We start from the raw sequence: 22,826 nt of genomic DNA on the forward strand, positions 1-22,826 counted from the left end.
TGCCAGGCACTTTATTAGTTGCTTTACAGATAGTATCTCTGATGACAGCAGCCTTTTGAGATCAGAGGCGTTATCCTTAAAGTTGGATCTGGCTGGGTTTCGAGGCTCACACCTATAATCCCAGTGCTTTGGGAGCCTGAGGAGGCAGGATCTCGAGCCTAGGAGTTCAAGACCAGCCTGGGCAACATAGGGAGACTCCGTTTCTTTAAAAAAAAAAAAAAAAAAAAAAAAAAAGCCAGACTTGGTCGTGTGTGCCTGTAGTCCCAGCTACTCGGGAGGCTGGGGCAGGAGGATTGCTTGAGCTCAGGAGTTCGAGGATGCTGTGAGGTAAAATGGTGCAACTCCAGCCTGGGTGGCAGGCTGAGACCCTGTGTCAAAATAAATAAATAAATAAGTAAATAAAAATTTTAAAAAGTTGAGAGATCCGGGACTCAGGTTAAATTGCCCAGAGTCACATAGTGAATGGTGCAACCAGAATTCAAACTCAGGTTTTATGACTGCACAGCCTTTTTTTTTTTTTTTTTTTCCTCTATATTGGTTCTTTGCCAAATTAAAACCATACCTACCCACTTAAATGAAGCTAAGCTGGGCCAATCAGGCAATTTAGGAGCTTGGTGAGAAAAACTGGGTTTTCAGCTTTCTGCTGGGGACTATACCTGTTCCCGCTCTTGACTTATAAACTACTTGGATAAACAAAATTCCGCATAGCCCTACACACATAATAGTTGAAAAATGGCATGGCTTTTATTTTTGGTACCAAATAAAAGAGCAGAGTGATCAGTAAAAACAAGAAGTCTGTGAAGTATTGAGAGAATTTGTATCATCCAAGAGAAGAGGAAGGGCATTCCCAATGGTAGAGAATACTTAGGAGCAAAGATAAGAGGGAAAAAGCAGGTCTGTCTGTACAGCTGTTCACATGCACATGTGAGAGTGTGGCACCTTGTTCTGTACATAATCACAATGCATTGTGATACTTCATTTTCCTAGCTGCCTTTATTTTACGTCACTGTGCAAAGTAGATAAAGCTGATTATCTTATAGCTAAGGAAATAGGCTCAGAGAAGTATGTCCTGGGTTATAAAGTCAGTCTCAAGAATGCAATTGGTTGTTCCTCATGTTAATACAATCTTTCATTTTCTAATGAGAATGCAAAAGTTGAAGTGAATTCAACTGAATTGGGAAATGGAAGAAATTAGTTGACTAAGATGAGACCAAATTATTGAGAGCAGGTATTGAAAACCAGGGAATTGTGAAGTTAGTCTTACTGTGGTGGGAAATAGGGTGACTTCAAGGGGAATGTCTTGATGAAAGTGACCTCAAAGGAACAAATGGGAACATGGTGGGAAATTGGATTGGGAGGAGGGTAGAGGGAAGAAAAGAGTGTGAATATATTTCTAAGCTGTAAGTCTGAAGTCGGGAAGAATGGCGGGCTAACAGTTTTGGAGGCACTGACTTTGGCTGTCACAGTGGTGATATTCTACAGACCACTGAAAATAGGCGCCTGGAGGGTAGTATTATAGAAGTCATTGCTATAAATGTAAATTTGAGCTTACAGATGTGATCAATGTTGAGAGAACACTGTCCCAGGCACAGTCTTGATGACAACCACAGTGCTGGATGATAGGCCTATGAAAAGGAGCCAGAAAGATGAGGAGGAGGAAGTTATGAAGCTAACACTTACCTGCCATGGATTTTCACATTGCTATCTTCATCTAACACTAACCCTGTGAGATCATTCCCTCCATTTTTTTCAGAAGAGGAAGAAGTTTGGATTCAATACCTTGCCCACAGTAAGTGGCAGAGGTGGAATGTGAATATAGGTTTGTCTGAACTCCAAAGCCTTGGTGCTTTCTGCTCTGCTGTTACCACCATGCCCGATTAATTTTTGTATTTTTTGTAGAGATGGGGTTTCGCCATGTTGCCCATGCCAATCTTGGACTCCTGAGCTCAAGCGATCCACCCATCTCAGCCTCCCAAAGTGCTGGGATTACAGGCATGAGCCGCCACACAGCCAAATATTTTATTTATTTAAGTAAAAACATGGAAGTGTTGATGAATCTGTGTGTCATCCTTCTGCAGGGGCCATGCTAATGTTCTCCCTATCGTTCCAATTTTAGTATATATGCTGCCTAAGTAAGCACTCCAAAAGTATTGATAGGTAGGAGATGGAGGCTCCTAGTATTTGTTCCTTATTTGTAGATTCAGATCAGGCACAGAACATTAGAGATTAAAAGAATGTTAGCAATAATTGGTTCAATTTGCTCATTTTACCAGTGAAAAACTGAGGCTCAGAGAGGGAATGTCATTTACCCAATGTTGTTCGAAGGAACCAGACTAAAACTTAGTTTTTTTCATTTCTGGTTCACTGCTCTTTCTACTATGTGAGAGTACAGTAGCTAAAAGGGTGACAACCTAATGCAGGTTAAAAAAACAAACAAACAAACAAAAATCCACAATTCTTTTTTTTTTTTTTTTTTGAGATGGAGTCAGAAATACAATCCAGGGTAGTGGGGCTGGTGCTATAGCTTCAGAACCAAGAGTGGGAATGTGTTCCCTTCCAGCTATCGTCCAGATGCCAACCTGCTCTCATCCAAACTTCTCGAAAAAGCTTGTCTACATTCATGTTCACTTCTCAACCAACTGCAGTCTGGCTTCATGCCCATGTCATGAACATTCTCAGAGAGTGACTATTCTCACTAAAATTGCTAAGTCCTTACCTTACTCTACTGCACTGATGCTGTTGTAAACTCCTATTCCTCCTGGAAACATTTTTCTTTCCTGTCTTCCATGACAGCTAACTCCCTTGATTGTCAAAATAGTCTATTTCTTCTTAAAGAACTCCTCTTCTTCCACCTGCCCCTTGAAACTGAGTGTTTTCTCTGCCTTCCGCTCTTTTCAATCTACAAATTCTCCCTAGATATCAAAATTCACTCTCATAATTTCACCTACCATTCAAACTATTCAAACTTTTTTTTTTTTTCTCCCCAGCATGCATTTTCATCTTCTTTCTAGTTGCTTTGGAGAATTCCTCCCTTACTGGATTGACCTAGACTGAGCCATGTTACTGCCTTTCCTTGATCACAGTGATTAAGTAATGAATACTTAAGCCAAGTTGGGCCAATCAGAGGCCTTTCCAGGTTTTTTTCTGCTAGACCTAAGAAGCCAGACTGTCTTCCTTTTGTATTATGAGTTGTAAAGATGCAAGCCTAGGGTGGTCAGTGGCCAACATTTTCATCACAATAGTAGAAGAGAATGAGTGTATCACAGGAAGAGAAGCTGGCACTGAGGGAAGCTTCATGAGATTTGAGCCTGAGTCCAGCTGTGCCTGAAGGCAGTGAGCTCCATCCTCAGATGGATGAGCCAATAAATCAGCTTGAGGAGTTCTGAAGACTCCGGAATCTCCAGTTTATGACTCTGACATGTGATTTCTAGAATGATACAGAAATAATTACTAGACCATCACTTGAATGTCTCATTGCTTTTTAAACTCGTCATGTCTCAACTAGACTAGGCAGGTCCCCCAAACCCTGCTCCTCCTATGTTCCTTATTTTGGAGAACCACTACTATACCTAGTTACCCAAGTCAGTAATCTGAGAATTGCCCTTAATGCCCCCTTCACTTTCTTATATCCATTCAGTCACCAGTCCCGCTAATTTTACCCAATAAACATTTCTCAACTCCATATCTTACTCCCTATCCCCACTGCCACGGTTTGGTTCAGGTTCTCAATCTTCTCTTTTTTGGCCTATAGAAACAACCAGCTAGGTAATCTGCTTCCATGTTGCCCTGCTCAAATCCATTTCTCATACTGTTGTCAGAGTGACATACTTCAAGTGTATATTTGACCCTATCTCTCTTCAGTTTAAATTGTCCTACTGCCTTTGTGTCCGGAGTTGGTTCCTTCCGGTGGGTTCGTGGTCTCGCTGACTTCAAGAATGAAGCTGTGGACCTTCGCACTGAGTGTTACAGCTCTTAAAGGTGGCATGGACCCAAACAGTGAGCAGCAGCAAAATTTACTGTGAAGAGCAAAAGAACAAAGCTTCCACAGCATGGAAGGGGACCTGAGCAGGTTGCCACTGCTGGTTGGGGTGGCCAGCTTTTATTCCCTTGTCTCCGCCCATGTCTTGCTGATTGGTCCATTTTACAGAGTGCTGAGTGGTCCATTTTACAGAGTGCTGATTGGTCCATTTTACAAACCTCTAGCTAGCTACAGAGTGCTGATTGGTGCGTTTTTACAGAGCACTGATTGGTGCATTTTACAAACCTCTTGTAAGGCAGAAGAGTTCTCCAAGTCCCCAGTCGACCCAGGAAGTCCAGCTGGCTTCACCTCTCACCTTCACATCTTCTTTGGGACAAAACTGAAACTTCTTATGCCATTGATTGCAAGGCCTTCTGTCATCTGGCCCTAGCTTTCCTCTCTCCCAGCCTTGAATTCTGTACTCCTGCAACAATGAACTACTTGTTCCCAAGTGCTTGCTGTGCTACTTCTCACCTCCCTGCTGTCCCTCTGAAATGCCCTCCACACCCCACTTTTCCATTAAAAATTTTCCGGGCCTCACCTCATCCAGGAGACGAATTGTCCTCCTCCCTTTTCACCTCCTCTGCTATTTCACCTGGCTTAGGTTATTCTCTTCTGTGTCATCATAATACCATTCATTCATTCATTTAACAAATATTTACTGAGTGCCTATTAATAGTGAACAAGACAGAGTCCCCACTTTCACGGAGTTGACATTTTCTTGCATTCTCTTGTGGTTAAGTTCACATCTGTTATTGTACTTAACTACACTATGTTAAATTATGCTCACCTGTTTACTTGTCCACATCTCATACTAGATCATGAGATATAAAAGGACAGGAATCATGTCTAATTTACCTCTTTGTCCTCAAAATCTAGCCCAAAACTTGGTACATAGTAGGCACAGTATTTGTTCAGTTAATTAGACTCAGAAGTGTCATTCTAGAAGACTAGCATAGTATTTTGTTTTGCTATGACGGAATACCTGAGACTGGGTAATTTATAAAGAAAAGAGGTTTATTTAGCTCACCATTCTGCAGGCTGTACAAGCATGACACCAGCATCTGCTCTGCTTCTGGTGAGGCCTCAGGAAGCTTTTACTCATAGAGGAAGATGTGTCACAAGGTGAGAGACAGAGCAAAAGAAAAGGAGAGAGGAACCAGGATCTTTTTTTTTTCTGTTTTTTTTGAGGCAGAGTCTCATTCTGCCACCTAGGCTGGAGTGCAGTGGCGCCATCTCAGCTCACTGCAACCTCTACCTCCTGGGTTCAAGTGATTCTGCCACCTCAGCCTCCCCAGTAGCTGGAACTACAGGCATGCGCCACCATGCCTGGCTAATTTTTGTATTTTTAGTAGAGATGGGGTTTCGCCATGTTGGCCAGGCTGGTCTTGAACTTCTGACCTCAGGTGATCCACTCTCTCCTCGGCCTCCTAAAGTGCTGGGATTACAGGCATGAGCCACCACGCCCGGCCTTCTTCTTCTTCTTTTTTTTTTTTTGAGACAGAGTCTCACTTGCTGTGTCACCCAGGCTGAGTGCAGTGGTGCAGTCATGGCTCACAGCAGCCTTAACTTCCCAGGCTCAAGCAATCCTCCTACCTCAGCCTCCAAGTAGCTGGGACCGCAGGCATATGCCACCATATGCCACCATGGCTCATTTAAAAAACAAAACTGTAGAGATGGGGGTCCCACTATGTTGCCCAGGCTGGTCTCGAACTCCTGGACGTAAGTGATCCTCCTGCCTCCAGCTCCCAAAGAGTTGGGATTACAGGCATGGGCTATTGTGCCTGGTTGCCAGACTTTTTTTTTTTTTTTTTAACAACCAGGTCTCATGTGAACTAATAGAACGAGAACTCACTCATTATCGAGAGAAGACACCAAGCCATTCATAAGGGATCTGTCCCCATGACCCAAAAACCTCCCACCAGGCTCCACCTCCAAAGTTCAGGGTCACATTTCAACATGAGATTTGGAGGGGACAAACATCCAAATTATATCAACTAGGTAGAAGGGATATTGGAGGTTTGATCTCTGGGGAACAGGGGAAGATAGACAGGTAAAGAGATATATTTAACTACAATGTGGAAAACACTTTAAAGAGGTATAGCCAAAGGCTGTGAGAGCCCAAGGATGGAGCATTTTTATCTAATGTGTTGAGGTGAAGATGGTAGTCCATGAAGCCATTCACTCTGTATGTTGGCACTCTTCTCTGGGAAAGGGGAAGCCTGCTTCTCTGCTGACAAGGGAGAAACCATGTTCTAGATATTTAGTGTATGCTTTCACTGAGTCCTTCATATTAGCCCTGCAAGATATATATTATTAGCACCATTTTACAAACAAGGAAGCAGAGACTCAGAAGTGAAATGACTCACCCAAGGCCGCACAGCTAGTAAGTGGCGGGGCTGGGACTTGAACTAATTCTGATTCTAGAGAATGCATTCAATTAGAATTAGCTGAATATAGGCTGCATGTAACAGAAGAATCCAAAACAAGTGTGGCTTAAATAAAATAGAGGCTTATTTCTCTCTCATATAAAATAGTCTAAAGGTGGGAGGTCCAGAGCTGGTATGGTGGTTTTCTGGTCATTTGGGACCTAAGAAGATCCAAATTCTTGGTCCCACCATCTTCATTATTAGTTTGCTTCCTAATGGTCCAAGATGGCTGTGAGAGGCCAATTCATTATACCTACCTGCCAGGCAGCAGTTAGAAGTAGGGGAAAATAAAAGGGCAGTTTTTTTCCGGCCAAGTTAGCTCCCCTTAAGCTACTTCTTAGAAGTTAAACACAGCACTTCTACTTACATGTCATTGCTAGGGAGCTTAGTCCCATGGACATGTCTAGCTGTGGGGGAGGGAGGAAAGGGGGCTGAGAAATGTACTCTTTTAGCTCCATGCATTGCTATCCCAAATAAACTTGGAGTATTGCTATTAAAGAAGGGAGACCTGATATTGAGTACAGCAAGCACTCTGTAATAATTGTGTGAATAAATTTAAGGATAATTTACATACAGTAAGTACTCATTTTTAAATGTACAGGCTAATGAGTTTTGATAACTGTTAACAGTCATGTAAGATGTTGAATATTTTCACCATCTTATCCATGATATTGAATATTTTTGTTTTTAAAAGGTCTTTTGTGTCCCTTTGTAATCAATCTCTTCCAATCCCTGTCCTCAGGTACTTAGTTATCTGCTTTCTGTCACTTTAGATCAGTTCTTCCTGTTTTAGAATTTCATGTGGTCTTTTATGTCTGATTTATTTCACTCTGCATGTTCTTGTGGCCAATCCTTGTTTTGTGTATTAGTAGTCTCTTCTTTTTTATTGCCGAGTAGCGTCTCGTTATATGAATCTGTTAATGGATGTTTCATCTGTGTTCTAAAATTCATCCCACATTCTCAGCAAAGCCACACTTCCCATGAGCTGCTCCCTGCAGTGACTAAGTTGGATAGGCATACTGACAGGCGCATTCCTGGGATAACGGGGCTACTCTGATGGGTGATTTTGGTTTTAAGGATTCTTCAACAGCCTTGCTGCACTTTTGTTTCAGAACCGCACTGCAATCTGAGATGCTTCCATCCAACTTTTCTTCTTCCCTCTCTTCTTCACTCGGGATCAGACCTACATGATGGTCTGATGGCTCTCCCAATCTCCCTTAGCTTCCCACTCATCTTCTCTCACAAGATTTTCCTTAATACATTTCTTGCATATTAAAGCCAATCTTGACATCTACTTTTCAGAGGACACAGACTAACACAGATTATTTCCAGTGTTGTTACAGAAATGAGCATGAATCTGCCCACCTGGGGCAGCAAAGCCAAACATTGAGATTTGCACCAAGAGAAAGTGAGGCATTTATTACAGGGAGCCAAGCAAGGGGAATTGGGCAGCTCATGCTTAGGATTCAAACTCCCAGTGGCTTGCATGTAAGGGTTTTTAACGATGGGGAGGCAGAGGTTACAGGAAAAGTCATAAATCAATACATGGAGATTATACATTGGTTTGGCCTAAAAAGGCGGCACGTGTAAAAGTGGGGGGCCCATAGATCATAGGTGGATTCAAAGGTTTTCTTCTTCTTTTTTTTGAGACAGAGTCTTGCTCTGTCACCCAGGCTGGAGTGCAATGGTGTGATCTTGGCTCACTGCAACCGCTACTTCCCAGGTTCAAGCAATTCTCCTGCCTCAGCCTCCCGAGTAGCTGGGAGTACAGGTGTGTGCCACCACGCCCAGCTAATTTTTGTATTTTTAGTAGAGACGGGGTTTCACCATGTCATTCAGGTTGGTCTCGAACTCCTGGCCTCGGCCTCCTGAAGTGCTGGGATTACAGGCGGGAGCTACTGCGCCCAGCCCAAAGATTTTCTGATTTGTGATCGGTCAAGCTTTTCTTAGCAGAAAAGACAACATTTTCCATTTGTTGGGGGTTCAGGTTTCTGAAAAACAACTCAGGGACATATGTTAAGATGTTATCTTTAGTTTCTATAGGGAACCAAATATTTTGTGGCTCTAACTTCCTTGGCTATTATTACCTTCTTGCTTATCAGGTTGCTTATTTATTTTTCAAGGCTAGCCAGGTGCCTGGAATTTCACTTGAAGGAACACAAGGTTTTACTTTATTTTCATTCTTGGGAAACCCAGCAGGCTCACAAGAGGGGTCCCTGCTCTGCCTCTGTTTGGCTATTATGAATAATGCAGCTATGAACATTCTTGTTCAAGACTTTTTGTGGGCTGTGCTTTCATTTCTCTTGGGTAGATACCTAGGAAGGGAACTGCTGAGTCACATGGTAAGTGTATATTTAACTTTGTAAAAATTTGCCAAATAGTCTTTCCAAGTAGTTATACCCATTTACACTCCTACTAGCAGTGTTTGAGAGATCCATTGCTCTACATCCTCACCAATACTTGATATTTATAATTTTATAAACTTAGCCTGGGTATGGTGGCTCATGCCTATAGTCCTAGCACTTTGGGAGGCTGAGGCAGGAGGATCACTTGAGCCCAGGAGTTCAAGGCTGGCCTGGCAACATAGTGAAGAATAGGCTTGTGTATGAATGACTGTTAAGTAAATGGAGATATAAATGAACAAGCATATAATTAAGACTCTCAAAGTAAAAATAAATGCAATTACGTATTCAGATTGTTCTTTTTTTTTTTTTTTTGACAAGGTCTTGCTCTGTCACCCAGGCTGGAGTATAGTGGCATGATCTTGGCTCACTTCAGCCTTGACCTCCCAGGCTGGAGCCATCCTCCCACCTCAGCTTCCCAAGTAGCTGGGACAACTGTCATGCACCACTATGCCTGGCTATTTTTTAAGCTGGAAACCATCATTCTCAGCAAACTATCGCAAGGACAAAAAAACCAAACACCGCATGTTCTCACTCATAGGTGAGAACTGAACAATGAGAACACATGGACACAGGAAGGGGAACATCACACACCGGGGTCTGTTGTGGGGTGGGGGGAGGGGGGAGGGATAGCATTAGGAGATATACCTAATGTAAATGATGAGTTAATGGGTGCAGCACACCAACATGGCACATGTATACATATGTAACAAACCTGCATGTTGTGCACATGTACCCTAAAACCTAAAGTATAATAAAAAAAAAGAAGAAGAAGAAAGCCCTGAATCAAGATATCCCAAGGAATATCCCAATTAGATCTGACCTAAATATATGTCCTAATTCTATGGAAAACTCAACTACTAGCATATTAAAGAAAGATACAAACAAAAAAAAATTTTTTTGTAGAGACAAAGTCTTACTTATGTTGCTCAGGCTGGTCTTGAACTCCTGGGCTCAAGCAATCCTCTTGCCTCAGCCTCCCAAAGTGCTGGGATTACAGGTGTGAGCCACTGCACCCGGCCAGCTTGTTCTTAATAAACATTTGTCAAATTGGGTAAAAATGCAGCTGCCTTAGAAAACAGTTTGGTAGTTCCTCAAAAACTTCAACATAGAATTACCATGTAACCCAGCAATTCCACTCCTAGGTATGACCACAAGCATTGAAAACAGGTACTCAAACAAATACTCATACACAAACATTCACAGCTATTCAAAAGTACTGGTTCACACTACTCAAAAGGGGGAAACAACTCAAATGCCCATCAAAAGATGAATGGATAAACAAATCGTGCTATATACATGCAAATGGAATGGTACTTAGCCATAAAAAGGAATAGAGTAGTGATACATGCTACCATGTGGATGAACCTCAAAACATTATGTGTAGTGAAAGAAGCCAGAAACAAAAGGTAATATATTGTAATATTCCATTTATATGAAATATCAAGAATAGGTAATTCTAAAGCTGTCTAAGAAGTGAAGAGCTAGTAATGTTTTATAGGAAATAGGTCCCTAATATGACCAGAATATGGAGACCTGCCCTTCTCTGCCATGTCCTATATTTTTGAAGCTTCCATCTGGATCCATGCAGAAATGCTGGAAAAATAAGCAACAAGTGGCCTGCAGATGAGGTGATAGCAAAACAAGAACAACAAAATCCATAGTGTTTGATCTGTATTTGTTAATTTAGTATATTTAGGGAAGGTAGTTGGGGATTAAATGGAACTAATATTTATTCAGTGTCAACTATGTGTCAGGCACTGGGCTAAGCATTACACATTTATAATATCTTTAATTTATACAGTATTTATAAACCTTTAGTTACAAGTAACAGAAGCTCAACTAGCTTAAGAAAAAAAAAAGTACTCATTTAACTGGGAAGTCCGAAGGGCTGGGTTAGCGTCAGGCACAACTGGATTCATGTGCTCAAACAACGTCATTGAGATTTGTGTGTTGGCCAGGCATAGTGGTTCATGCCTATAATCCCAGTATTTTGGAAGGCCAAGGCAGGAGGACCACTTGAGCCCAGGTGTTCAAGACCAGCCTAGGCAACATGATGAAACCGCATCTCTACAAAAAGTCAAAAAATTAGCTGGGCGTAGTGGTACATGCCTGTAGTCACAGCTACTTGGAAGGCTGAGGCAGGAGGATCACTTGAGCCTGGGAGGTCCAGGCTGCAGTGAGCTGTGATTGCACCACTGCGCTCCAGCCTGGGTGACAGAGCAAGACCCTGTCTTGAAAAAAAAAAAAAAAAAAAAAAGACTTGTGTGTCTGTGTGTCTTCTCCTCTTCTGTCAGTTTTGGGGGTTCATTCTCAGACTCTCTTCATGGTGTTGCAAATATAGCCCCCAGCTACTCACAATGTACATGGTCCTTAGAACTCAAATTATACTATCTGAAGCACAGGACCTTCTCTCTCACAGCAACAATCCTCTTCAAAGGTCTCTGATGAATCCTGCCTGGGTAATGTGTACTCGCTTGGCTCACTATATCCAAGGGAATTGGAGTAATCAGATTGCTCGTTTTGGGTCGAGTGCCCCCTCTGTGGTAGTGGAGATGAACTCCTACTGATTGATCACTGGTAGGAATCACATAGCGGAGGAGGGGCGGGTCCCAAAAGGAAGAGATATGAGGCATAATTTCATTGTCAAGTGGGCATTATTATCCCCATTTCACAGAGAAAGAAACTGAGGTAAAATGCCGTTCTCTACACTACAGACCTAGAAGATTAGAGATCTGTGGGTTGGAAGAAGCAGCATGAAAAGTGGAAAAAGGTTTGGATTGCGGATCAGACAGACTGGGTTTCACCTGGCCTTGACCATTGACTATATACATATACAATTATGGGAGAGTCAATCCCACTTAGTCTCATATTCCCCATATGTGAAATGGGAATAATGTCCCTAATTCTCAATTCATTGTGAGGATTAAGCGAAATATGTATGTGAAAGCACTTTGTAATAAAGTACTATATAAATTTAGGATGTATTATTTTCTCTAGTATATTTGACAATGGGAACAGATATGTTACTTTATGTGAATTATCAGTTTCATTTCCATACATATTCACATACAGTTAAATTGACTTTTTCTTTTTTTGAGACAGATTCTCACTCTGTCACCCAGGCTGGAGTGCCATCTTGGCTCACTGCAACCTTTGCCTCCTAGGTTCAAGCGATTTTCCTGTCTTACCCTCCCGAGTAGCTGGGATTACAGGTGTGTACCACCATGCCCGGCTATTTTTTATTTTTTAATTTTTTTTGTTTTTAGTAGAGACAGGGTTTTGCCAGGTTGGCCAGGCTGGTTTCAAACTCCTGTCCTCAAGTGATCTGCCTGCCTCGGCCTCCCAGAGTGCTGGGATTACAGGCATGAGCCACCATGCCAGGCCTAAAATTGACTTTTGACAGGGCGTACAGTTCTATGAGTTTTAACATAGAAATAAATTTATTTAATCAGGATACAAAACACTTCTATTCACCAAAAAAAATCTCTGCAGTGCTATGCATTTATAGTCACATCCTCTCCCTACCCACTAAACACCGGCAACCGCTGGTTCTGAACCACTGTGGTTTGTCTCTTAGAGAATAGTATAGAAAGGGAATTATGTAGTATGTAACCTTTTGAGACTGACTTCTGCCACTTAGTATTTAAGATTCATCCATGTTATTAGATGCAGCTGGAGGCCATTGTCCTAAGTGAATTAATGCAGAAACAGAAAAACAAATATGGCATGTTTTCACTTATAAGTGGGAACTAAATATTGCATACACATCGACGTAAAGATGGCAACAAAAGACACTGGGGACTATTAGAGAGGAGAGGTAGGGAGTGGGGTAAGGATTGAAAAAATAACTATTGAGTACTATGTTCACTCTTTGGCTGATGGGTCCAGTTGAAGCCCAAACTTCAGCATCACGCAATGTATCTATGTAACAAACCTGCACATGTACCCCAATTCTAAAAATTTTTAAGAAAGATTCATCCATGTTTTTGTGTGAATGTATAGCTCATTCCTTTTTATTGGTGATTACCATCCCATTGTATGGATCTACCATTTTTGTTTATCCACTCACCAGTTAAAAGACATTTGTGTTGTTTCCTGTTCTGTGCTATTACAAATAGAATTGCTATGAATATTCCTGTTGAGTCTTGTGTGAATATATTTTCCCTAGGGCAATTACCAAGGAGTGGGATTGCTGAGTCGTGTTGTAAATGTGCAGCTTACTTTCTAAGAAACTGCCAAACTGTTTTCCAAAATGGCCATAAAATTTTGTGTTCTGACCAGCAATGTGGGAGAATTCTAGTTGCTTTGCATCCTCAGCAGCATTCTGTATTGTCAGTATTTTAAAATTTCAGCTATTCTAATAAGTGTGTAGTGGCATCTCATGGTTACTTTGATTTACATTTCACTAACGGCTAGTGATGTTTAACATCTTTTCATGTGCTCATTTGCCATCCATATATCTTCTTCTGTGAAACATCTTTTCATGTCTAGCCCATTTCCTAATTGGATTGCTTGTACTTTTTCTGTTCAGTTTTGACAGTTCTTTATATGTTCTGCACAAAAGTCAATTGTCTGGTGTGTAATTTACAAATATTATCTCCCAGTCTCTAGCTTGTCTTTTTACCCTTTCAACAATATCTCTTGCAGAGTAAAGATTTTTAGTTTTGATGAAGTCCAAATCATCAATTTTTATCAATCATGTTTTTTGTGTAATGTCTAAGAATTATTTGCATAACCACAGGTCGTGAATATTTTCTTTATTTTTTCTGGTAAAAGTTGTATAGTTTTGTGTTTTATATTGAGATCAGTGGTTGTTAACTAGGTGCAATTTTGCCTGGGTCAGGAAGGATTTAGATGTATGGTACACTTTGAATTAATTTTGTGTAAGGTGTCAGTTTTAGGTCAAGTTTCATTCTTTTGCAGGTGAAGGTCCAGTTGTTCCAATACATTTGTTGAAAGGACTGCCCTTTCTCTGTAGAATTTGTCTTTATAACTTTATCAAAAATTAATTGGCCATATATGTTGTTATGTTATCTACTTCTAGACTCAATTTGGTTCCATTGATTTCTATGTCTATACTTTTGCTAATACAACCTAATCTTCATGACTGTAACCCTGAAATTGGGAAGCGTGACCATGACCAGGTGTGATTTATCCCAAGAGTGCAAAGTTGGGTCAACATCCAAAAATCAATATAATACACCATTTTAATAGAATAAAAATCAAAAAGCACATAATCGTCTAAATAGATACAGAAGGAGGATTTAAAAGTATCCAATATTCCTTCACCCAACAAATGGAAGGAATGTCCTCAACCAGTTAAAGGGCATCTACAAAAAATCAACAACCAACATCTTACTAAATGACAAAAGATAGAATGCTTTCCCCCTGTGATCAGGAACCAGACAAGGACGTCTGCCATTGCCATTTGTATTCAATGTTGTGCTGGAGGTCCTATCCAGGACAATTGGGCAAGAAAAAGAAAAAAAAAAGGGGGATCCAAATTGGAAAGGAAGTAAACAATAAACTATCAACAAAAATCTATTGTATTAATAAAAATCTGTCCCTGCTAAGAAACGAGTTCAGATTGATGGTGGTGTTTAGTTCCTTTATATCTTTGATGATTTTTCGCTGACTAGTGTTATCTTTTACTGAGAAGAGTGTTGATGGCTCCAACTATAATTATAGTGCCTTCTATTTTTCACTTCAGATCTGTGCATTTTTGTTTCATGTATTTTGAAACCATGATTTTAGGTGCATATACATTTAAGATTGTTATGACTTCTTGGTGAATGGACCCTTTTTTCATTATGAAATGTCTCTCTTTTTTCTTTGTAATATTCTTTGCTCTGAAGTGTACCTTGTCTAATATTAATATAACTACTCCAGCTTTATTTTGATTAGTATTATATGGTATATCTATTTACTTTTAAAATTCCTATATCATTATATTCAAACTGAGTTTCTTTTAGCAAGCATTTAGTTGGGTCACATTATTATTTTTATCTATTCTGATGCTCTCCATCTTTTAATTGGTGTGTTTAGTATATTTATATCTGATGCAATTATTGACTTCTTTGGGTTTAGGACTAGTATTTATTTCTTTTTTTCCTCTATTTTTCATGACTCTGTTTTTCCTTTCTGCCTTCTTTTGAACATTTTTAGCATTCTATATTAATTTTACCATATCCATTTGCATTTTTAGCAATTGCTTGAGTGATTACAATATACAAACCCAACTTTTAACAGTGTATTTTTCAATAATATTTTACCACTTTAAGTGGAATCTAGAAACTTCATAATCTCATAGATTCCTTTCCCTTCTCTCATTTATGTTGTAGTTGCCTTATTAATTACAGGTACATAAACTGAAAACTCCATCATCAGGCTAGGCATAGTGGCTCACGCCTGTAATCACAGTGCTTTGGGAGGCCAAGGTGGGAGGATCATTGGAGCCCGAGGAGGTCGAGGCTGCCATGAGCTGTGATCATACCACTGCACTCCAGCCTGGGCAACAGTGTGAGACCCTGTCTCAAAACAAACAAGCAAACAAACCTCCACCATCAGATAATGGTATAATTTTCTTTTCAAGTATGGAACATATTTTAAAGAACTCAATACAAGAATGATCTATTATTTTTACCCAGCTATTTACCACTTCTGTTGCTCTTCCTTCATTTTTGGTGGTCCAAGTTTCTTTCTAGTATAATTTCACTTCTGTGTGAAAATTATCCGTAGTAATTATTTTACAGCATATCTGCTGGCAGTGAATTCTTAGAGTTTTTTTAATCCAACAATGTTTTTATTGCAATTTTACTCCTGAAGAATATTTACATCAGATATAGAATTCTAGGACAATAGTTATTTACTGTTGTTCCACTTCCTTCTTGCCTTCCTAGTTTCTGATAAGAAATTCAGTCATTCTATCATTCTCAGCAAACTATCACAAAGACAAAAAACCAAACACCGCATGTTCTCACTCATAGGTGGGAATTGAACAATGAGAACACATGGACACGGGAAGGGAACATTACACACAGGGGCCTGTTGTGGGGTGGGGGGAGGGGGGAGGGATAGCATTAGGAGATATACCTAATGTTAAATGACGAGTTAATGGATGCAGCACACCAACATGGCACATGCATACATATGTAACAAACCTGCACGTTGTGCACATGTAACCTAAAACTTAAAGTATAATAATAAAAAAAAGAAATTCAGTCATTCTAATCATTATACCCCTCTAAGTAATGCAATGATTTTGTCTGGTTACTTTTAAGATTTTTTTCTTTGTTGTAGTGTTCACCAGTTTGATTATTATGTGTCTGGGTATGTATTCCTTTTTTAAAATTTTTATTTCTTAACTTTTTTTTTTGAGACAGGGTCTCACTCTGTTGCCCAGGCTGGAGTGCAGTGGTTTGAACATGGCTCACTGCAACCAACCTCCACCTCCTGGGCTCAAGTGATCCTCTCACCTCAGCTTACCAAGTAGCTGGGATTACAGGCGTGTGCCACCATGCCTGGCTAATTTTTGTAGTTTTTGTAAAGATGGGGTTTCACCATGTTACCCAGGCTGGTCTTGAACTCCTGGGCTTAAGAGATCTTCCCACCTCATCCTCCCAAAGTGGTGGGATTACAGGTGTGAGCCACTGCGCCCAGCCTGGGCATAGATTTCTTTGTGGTTATTCTGCTTGGGGGTTGATGAACCTCTTGAACTTATAGCTTTAAGTATTTCATCAAATTTGGGAAGTTTTCAGCTATTATTTTTCAAAATTATTTTCTGCATTTCCCTTTTTCTTTTTTCCTCCTCAGATTCTGAGGAATGTTAGGCCATTTGGTATTATCCTACAGTTCCTCAAGGCTCTGTTAATTTTTTTCCAATGTTTTCTCTGTGTGGTTTAGATTGTATCAGTATTGCTTGTTTTGCCTTCTGCCTCAGGTTCCAATATGGCTCAGCACAGCACTATTGCTAATCCTGTCTTTATTTAAATTTTGATACGTTACTCATCATGAAGTGTTTGTTTTAATTTTGATTTTTAAAAATTATGAAATTAAAATATTTGTCTTGATTACTGAGTGTTTTTGTACTCCCCCACCCCCACTTAAGTTTTGTGCCTGAGGTAATTGCCTCACCTGTATTTCCCTAGCTTTGGTCCTGTTGGATAATTTGTATTGATCTATATGATCTTCAAGCTCACTGATTCTTTCCTGTTATCTCCATCCTGCTATTGAGCTCATTCAGTAACTTCTAAATTTTGATTATTTTATTTTTCAGTTTTAATAATTTCCACTTGGATTTTCTTGATAGCTTCTATTTCCTTGCTGAAATTTTGATCTTTCAGTTTGTTTCTAGGTATTAGCACTTACTTATTAAAAAGGAATTTTATATGAGCTGCTTTAAATTCTTTGTCAGATGTTTCCAATATCTGTGTCTTCTCAGTGTTGACATCTGTTGATTCTTTTCCCTTGTAAGTTGAGATTTTCCTGGTTCTTCATATAACAAATAATTTTGAAATATATTCTGAATATTGTCAATATTATCTCATGAGACCCTGGGTCCTGTTTAAACCCTAAGGAGAATGTTGATAGTTTTGGTTTTAGCCAGCTATTGACTAGTTAAGTTCTGACCCACCTTCTGTGGGTTGCAGTTTCAGTGTCCATTCAGTTTGCAAAGCCTTTGCAATGCTATTCAGATCTGCCCAACTGTGTAGTGGTGTTCTATTCTTTCCTTCCTTCTCAAAATCTGTGTATGTGATTTTGGATCAGATCCATGCATATGCAGCTTGAGGTGTAAACCCAGCAGTTCATAAGCAGCTTTAAAGATCACTTTTCTGAATTCCTCCCTCTTCATAATCTTCCTGATACTTTCTTCTTTTCTGGAGCTCTCCTTTTTGATCCTCCAGCCAGAAAGCTGAGACTTTAAGAACTCTACATTGTCATGTACTTCCTGCAACTGTGCCCACATTTGGGCCAAGTGGCAGAGGACAGAGAGAGGAAAAAATGCAAAGAGGGTTCACCTCACCTGATTGGGACCGCCACAGCTCTGATGGAGAGGAGTATCTCCCTCTCGGTGTTTTGTATTCTATGGGCTACAGTTGCCACCACGGCCACTACTGCACAGTATTGCTAGGGATTGGGGCACAAGGAAATGAAGAAAAGGAAACAAAGGACAAAAAAGAAAAATGGAGGATTTTTGCACTGTCTCTGAACATTAAGAGACCCCTTTTCAGCTCCTTGCACCAGAACTACAGAGCTTCTCCTGAAATTCTGTCTCCACTAATGCCCACTTCTGGGTTTTTGGCCATATTGAATTCAAGCTGGAAGAAAATAATAAACTCACTGCCAGTGGTGGTCCTACTCGAACCCCAGTCTTCTTTCCTAACCCTCCTGCTACTGTTTACTTTTCAGAATCCTCCATTTGGCCAGGTTTTACCGCTGTGTTCAGTGGGAGAGACAGTGTAAAATGAGCTTACCCAGAATAGGAATTCCTAATTATTATTGTTATTATTATTATTATTATTTTTAAAAGGATTGCTGCTTGAAATGATTAATATTAGTTCAGAAATAAACACAATGATGGTTATCCCAGTGTCATGAGCACAGACTAAAAATTCTTAAATTACTGACAGTACTATCTGGACAACTCCCTGAAGACCCCAACTTACTTAGACTCATGCTTACTTTGCCTTGGGAATCTTTGTGACTGTTCTACTCGAAGATGATGTTAGAGGTGAAGAGAGTGGATGAGTGACAAATGCAAGGTTTTCATAGGCCTGAGCACTCGAAGAAAGCCTTATGGTGTACTTGGGAATAGCTTTGTGGTTTTTTTTTCCTCTTCTTAAGCCAAGATATCCTCAATTCAAATGAAATATGTATTGTATAGAAGCTCACTATGTCAACTAGATAAAAGAGGCAGAGCAGCTCTGTATAAGGTGAAGTCGAGCACCTTCCAATGCCTCATTAAGCCCTTGGACTATATGGAGCTCATTAAAAATCCCTGGCATGGAGCCAGGTTTTGGAAACATATGTGACTATTTGTGCCATTTTGAGTAAGTCACTTCACCTCTCTGCGCTTCCTCATCTGTAAAATGTATCTAATTATACTTATCCCACATATCTACTGTGAAGATCAAATGTGCCTTCATGAGTTAAACATCTGGAAAATAACAGGTGCTTTCTAAATGACAGTCTTCGCTCTTTTAAAGCCATACATTCTCAAGATACATTGATAATACTACTGCTAGTCAGGCTGAGCATAGATATGTCTTTACTCAAACTTCTCTTGGATCTTCAAGACAGAAACTTTCATCTTGTGTTGTTTAAAGCATTCTAGTCTTAGACAAACCTGAGTTTGAATCCAGACTTTTCTGCCAGTAGCTCTGTGACCATGTAGTTCCTTCTTCCTTGTTCTGAGCCACAGATTTCATACTGTAAAGTGGATATGATAAAAGTGTTTACTTCAAAGGATTTTGTGAGTTTTAACTAAGCTAATGCACTTAAAGCACTTAACATGGTGACTGATATATGCTAAAAATTGGCATAAAGATGTGGTATTTTCTGGGTGAGATGACAGATAATGTTATGCAACATGATTCTCAGAAGATCCAGGGTTGTCTGACTCCTGTGTCCTCGCCTCTCTTCTGGCCATCTCTAGCAATACCTGGGTTGAAAGCTCTGCTAATCCATGAGAACTATTGTGCATATCAGTCAGGCCACTTAATTTCTCTGAGCCTTCCTTTTTTCCTGCTCAAGTTAGAGAACTCTGCTTGCCTGTCCTAGCTATGACATACTGGGAGAAAAAGAGGTGTGTGATGATGTAAAAATATGTTCACAGGCCGGGCGTAGTGGCTCACGCCTGTAATCCCAGCACTTTGGTAAGCCAAGGTGGGTGGATCACGAGGTCAGGAGTTCGATACCAGACTGACCAACATAGTGAAACCCCGTCTCTACTAAAAATGCAAAAATTAGCTGTATGTGGTGGCATGCACCTGTAATCCCAGCTACTCAGGAGGTTGAGGCAGGAGAATCACTTGAATTTGGGAGGCGGAAGATGCAGTGATCCAAGATCACGCCACTGCATTCCAGCCTGGGTGACAGAGCGAGACTCTGTCTCAAAATAAATAAATAAATAAATAAATAAAATAAAATAACTATATCCACAAACTCTTTGACACTCCTCCCTTCCAAAGGCAGGACCTAAATCCTACTCCCATGAGGATTTGCTCCTAATGAATAGCATGAAGCAGTGTGCAATTTCAGAGATTTCAGAGACTAGGTCAGAAAAGGCAGTGTGGCTTCTTCTGAGCTTTCTCTTATGGATCAGCAACTCTGGAGGAAGTTAGTTGCCATGTCATGCGGACGCCTAAGGAGAGTCCTGTGTGGTGAGGAACTGAGGCCTCCAGCCAACAGCCATGTGACTGAGCCATCCTAGAAGAAGATCCTCTATCATCATTCAAGCCTTCAGATGATAGTAGACTTGCTTATATCTTTTTTTTGAGACAGCGTCTTGCTCTGTCACCCAGGCTAGAGTGCAGTGGCACGATCTCAGGTTACTGCAGACTCCACCTCCCAGGTTCAAGAGACCCTCCCACCTCATCCTCCTGAGTAGCTGGGACCAGAGTTGTGCACTACCACTCCAGCTAATTTTTGTATTTTTAGTAGAGATGGAGTTTCACCATGTTGGCCAGGCTCATCTTGAACTCCTGGCCTCAACTGATCCACCCATCTTGACCTCCCAAAGTGCTGGGATTACAGGTGTGAGCTACCACACCTGGCCTAGACTTGCTTATATCAATGCAACCATATGACAGATCCTGTATTAGTCCATTCTCACACAGCTATAAAGAACTTCCCAAGACTGGGTAATTTATAAAGAAAAGAGGTTTAATTGACTCACAGTTCCTACATGGCTGGGGAGGCCTCAGGAAACTTTCAATCATGGCAGAAGGGGAAGCAGGAATGTCGTACATGGCAGCAGGCAAGAGAGAGCATGTGAAGGAGGAACTGTCAAACCATCAGATCTCGTGAGAACTCACTTACTGTCATGAGAACAGCAAGGCAGAAACCACCCTCACAATCAAATTGCCTTCCACCAGTTCCCTCCCTTGACATGTGAGGATTATGGGGATTCACAGAGCCAAACCATATCATTCTGCCCCGTCCCCTCCCAAATATCACATTCTTTTTACATTTCAAAACCAATCATAGCTTTCCCACAGTTTCCCCAAAGTCTTAACTCATTCCGAAGTTAACCCAAAAGTCCAAGTCCAAAGTCTCATCTGAGACAAGGCAAGTTCCTTCTGCCTAGGAGCCTGTAAAATAAAAAGCAAGTTAGTTACTTCCAAGATACAATGGGGTTACAGGCATTGGATAAATGCTCCTATTCCAAATAGGAGAAATGAGCCAAAACAAAGAGTCTACAGGCCCTGTACAAGTCCAAAATCCAGAAGAGCAGTCATTAATCTTTTGTTGTTGTTGTTGGAAGACAGAGTCTTGCTCTGTTGCCCAGTATGGAGTGCAGTGGCATGATCTCAGCTCACTGCAACCTCTGCCTCCCAGGTTCAAGTGATTCTCCAGCCTCAGCCTTCCAAGTAGCTGGGATTATAGGTGCACACCACCAAGCCTGGCTAATTATTGTATTTTTTGTAGAGAAAGGTTTTCACCATATTGGCCAGGTTGGTCTCAAACTCCTGACCTCAAGTGATGTGCCCACCTCAGTCTCCCAAAATTCTGGGATTATAGGCATGAGCCACCATGCCTGGCCAGCAGTCATTAAATCTTAAAGCTCCAAAATTAATCTCATTTGAGTCTATGTCTCACATCCAGGGCACACTGATGCAAGACGTGGGCTCCCATAGCCTTGGGCAGCTCCTTCATGGGCTGGCGTTGAGTACCTGTGGCTTTTCCAGGTGCATCATGCAAGCTGTTGGTGGATCTACCATTCTGGGGTCTAGAGGACGGTGGCCCTCTTCTCACAGCTCCACTAGGCAGTGCCCCAGTGGGGACTGTGTGTGCGGGCTCCAACCCCACATTTCCCTTCTGCATTGAGCTGGCAGAGGTTCCCCATGCTGCAGACTTCTGTGTGGACATCCAGGCATTTCCACACATCCTCTGAAATCAAGGTGGTTGTTGCCAAACCTCAATTCTTGACCTCTGTGTACCCACAGGCTCAACACCACGTGGAAGCCACCAAGAGTTGGGGCTTACACCCTCTGAAGCAATGGCCCAACTTGTACCTTGGCCTCTTTTAGCCATGACTAGAGCTGGAGTGGCTAAGATGCAGGGCACCAAGTCCTGAGGCTCCACACAGCAGTGGGTCTCTGGGCCCGGGCCATAAAACCATTTTTCCCTCCCAGGCTTCTGGGCCTGTGATGGGAGGGGCTGCCATGAAGGTCTCTGACATGCCCCTGAAGACATTTTTCCCAATGTCTTGGCCATTAACATTCAGCTTCTTGTTATTTATGCAAATTTCTGCAGCCAGCCTGAATTAGCCTCAGAAAATGGGTTTTATTTTTTTTTATTTTTTCTTTAATTATACTTTAAATTCTAGGGTACATGTGCACAACATGCAGGTTTGATACATAGGTATACATGTGCCATGTTGGTTTGCTGCACCCATCAACTCATCATTTACATTAGGTATTTCTCCTAATGCTATCCCTCCCCCAGCTCCCCCACCCTGCAACAGGCCCTGGTGTGTGATGTTCCCCGCCCTGTGTCTAAGTGATCTCATTGTTCAATTCCAACCTATGAGTGAGAACATGCGGTGTTTGGTTTTCTGTCCTTGTGATAGTTTGCTGAGAATGATGGTTTCCAGCTTCATCCACGTCTCATGGATGAAGTCATCCTTTTTTTATGGCTGCATAGTATTCCATGGTGCATATGTGCCACATTTTCTTAATCCAGTCTATCATTGATGGACACTTGGGTTGGTTCCAAGTCTTTGCTATTGTGAATAGTGCCACAATACACATA

General features: G+C 41.1%; 1 protein-coding gene and 1 non-coding gene across 2 annotated transcripts in view; one reads left to right on the plus strand and one right to left on the minus strand.

Annotated features, from left to right (window-relative positions):
- YIPF6 (Yip1 domain family member 6) overlaps positions 1 to 22,826 on the plus strand; it is a 76,004-nt gene that overhangs the window by 38,855 nt on the left and 14,323 nt on the right. The gene's annotated exons all lie outside the window — the stretch shown is intronic.
- On the minus strand, positions 2,034 to 2,140 carry LOC129025494 (U6 spliceosomal RNA). The gene has a single exon (XR_008497250.1). It is a non-coding gene; the product is annotated as a U6 spliceosomal RNA (small nuclear RNA).

Source organism: Pongo pygmaeus, chromosome X (genome assembly GCF_028885625.2).
Source record: "Pongo pygmaeus isolate AG05252 chromosome X, NHGRI_mPonPyg2-v2.0_pri, whole genome shotgun sequence".
In the NCBI taxonomy this organism is placed as follows: domain Eukaryota; kingdom Metazoa; phylum Chordata; class Mammalia; order Primates; family Hominidae; genus Pongo; species Pongo pygmaeus.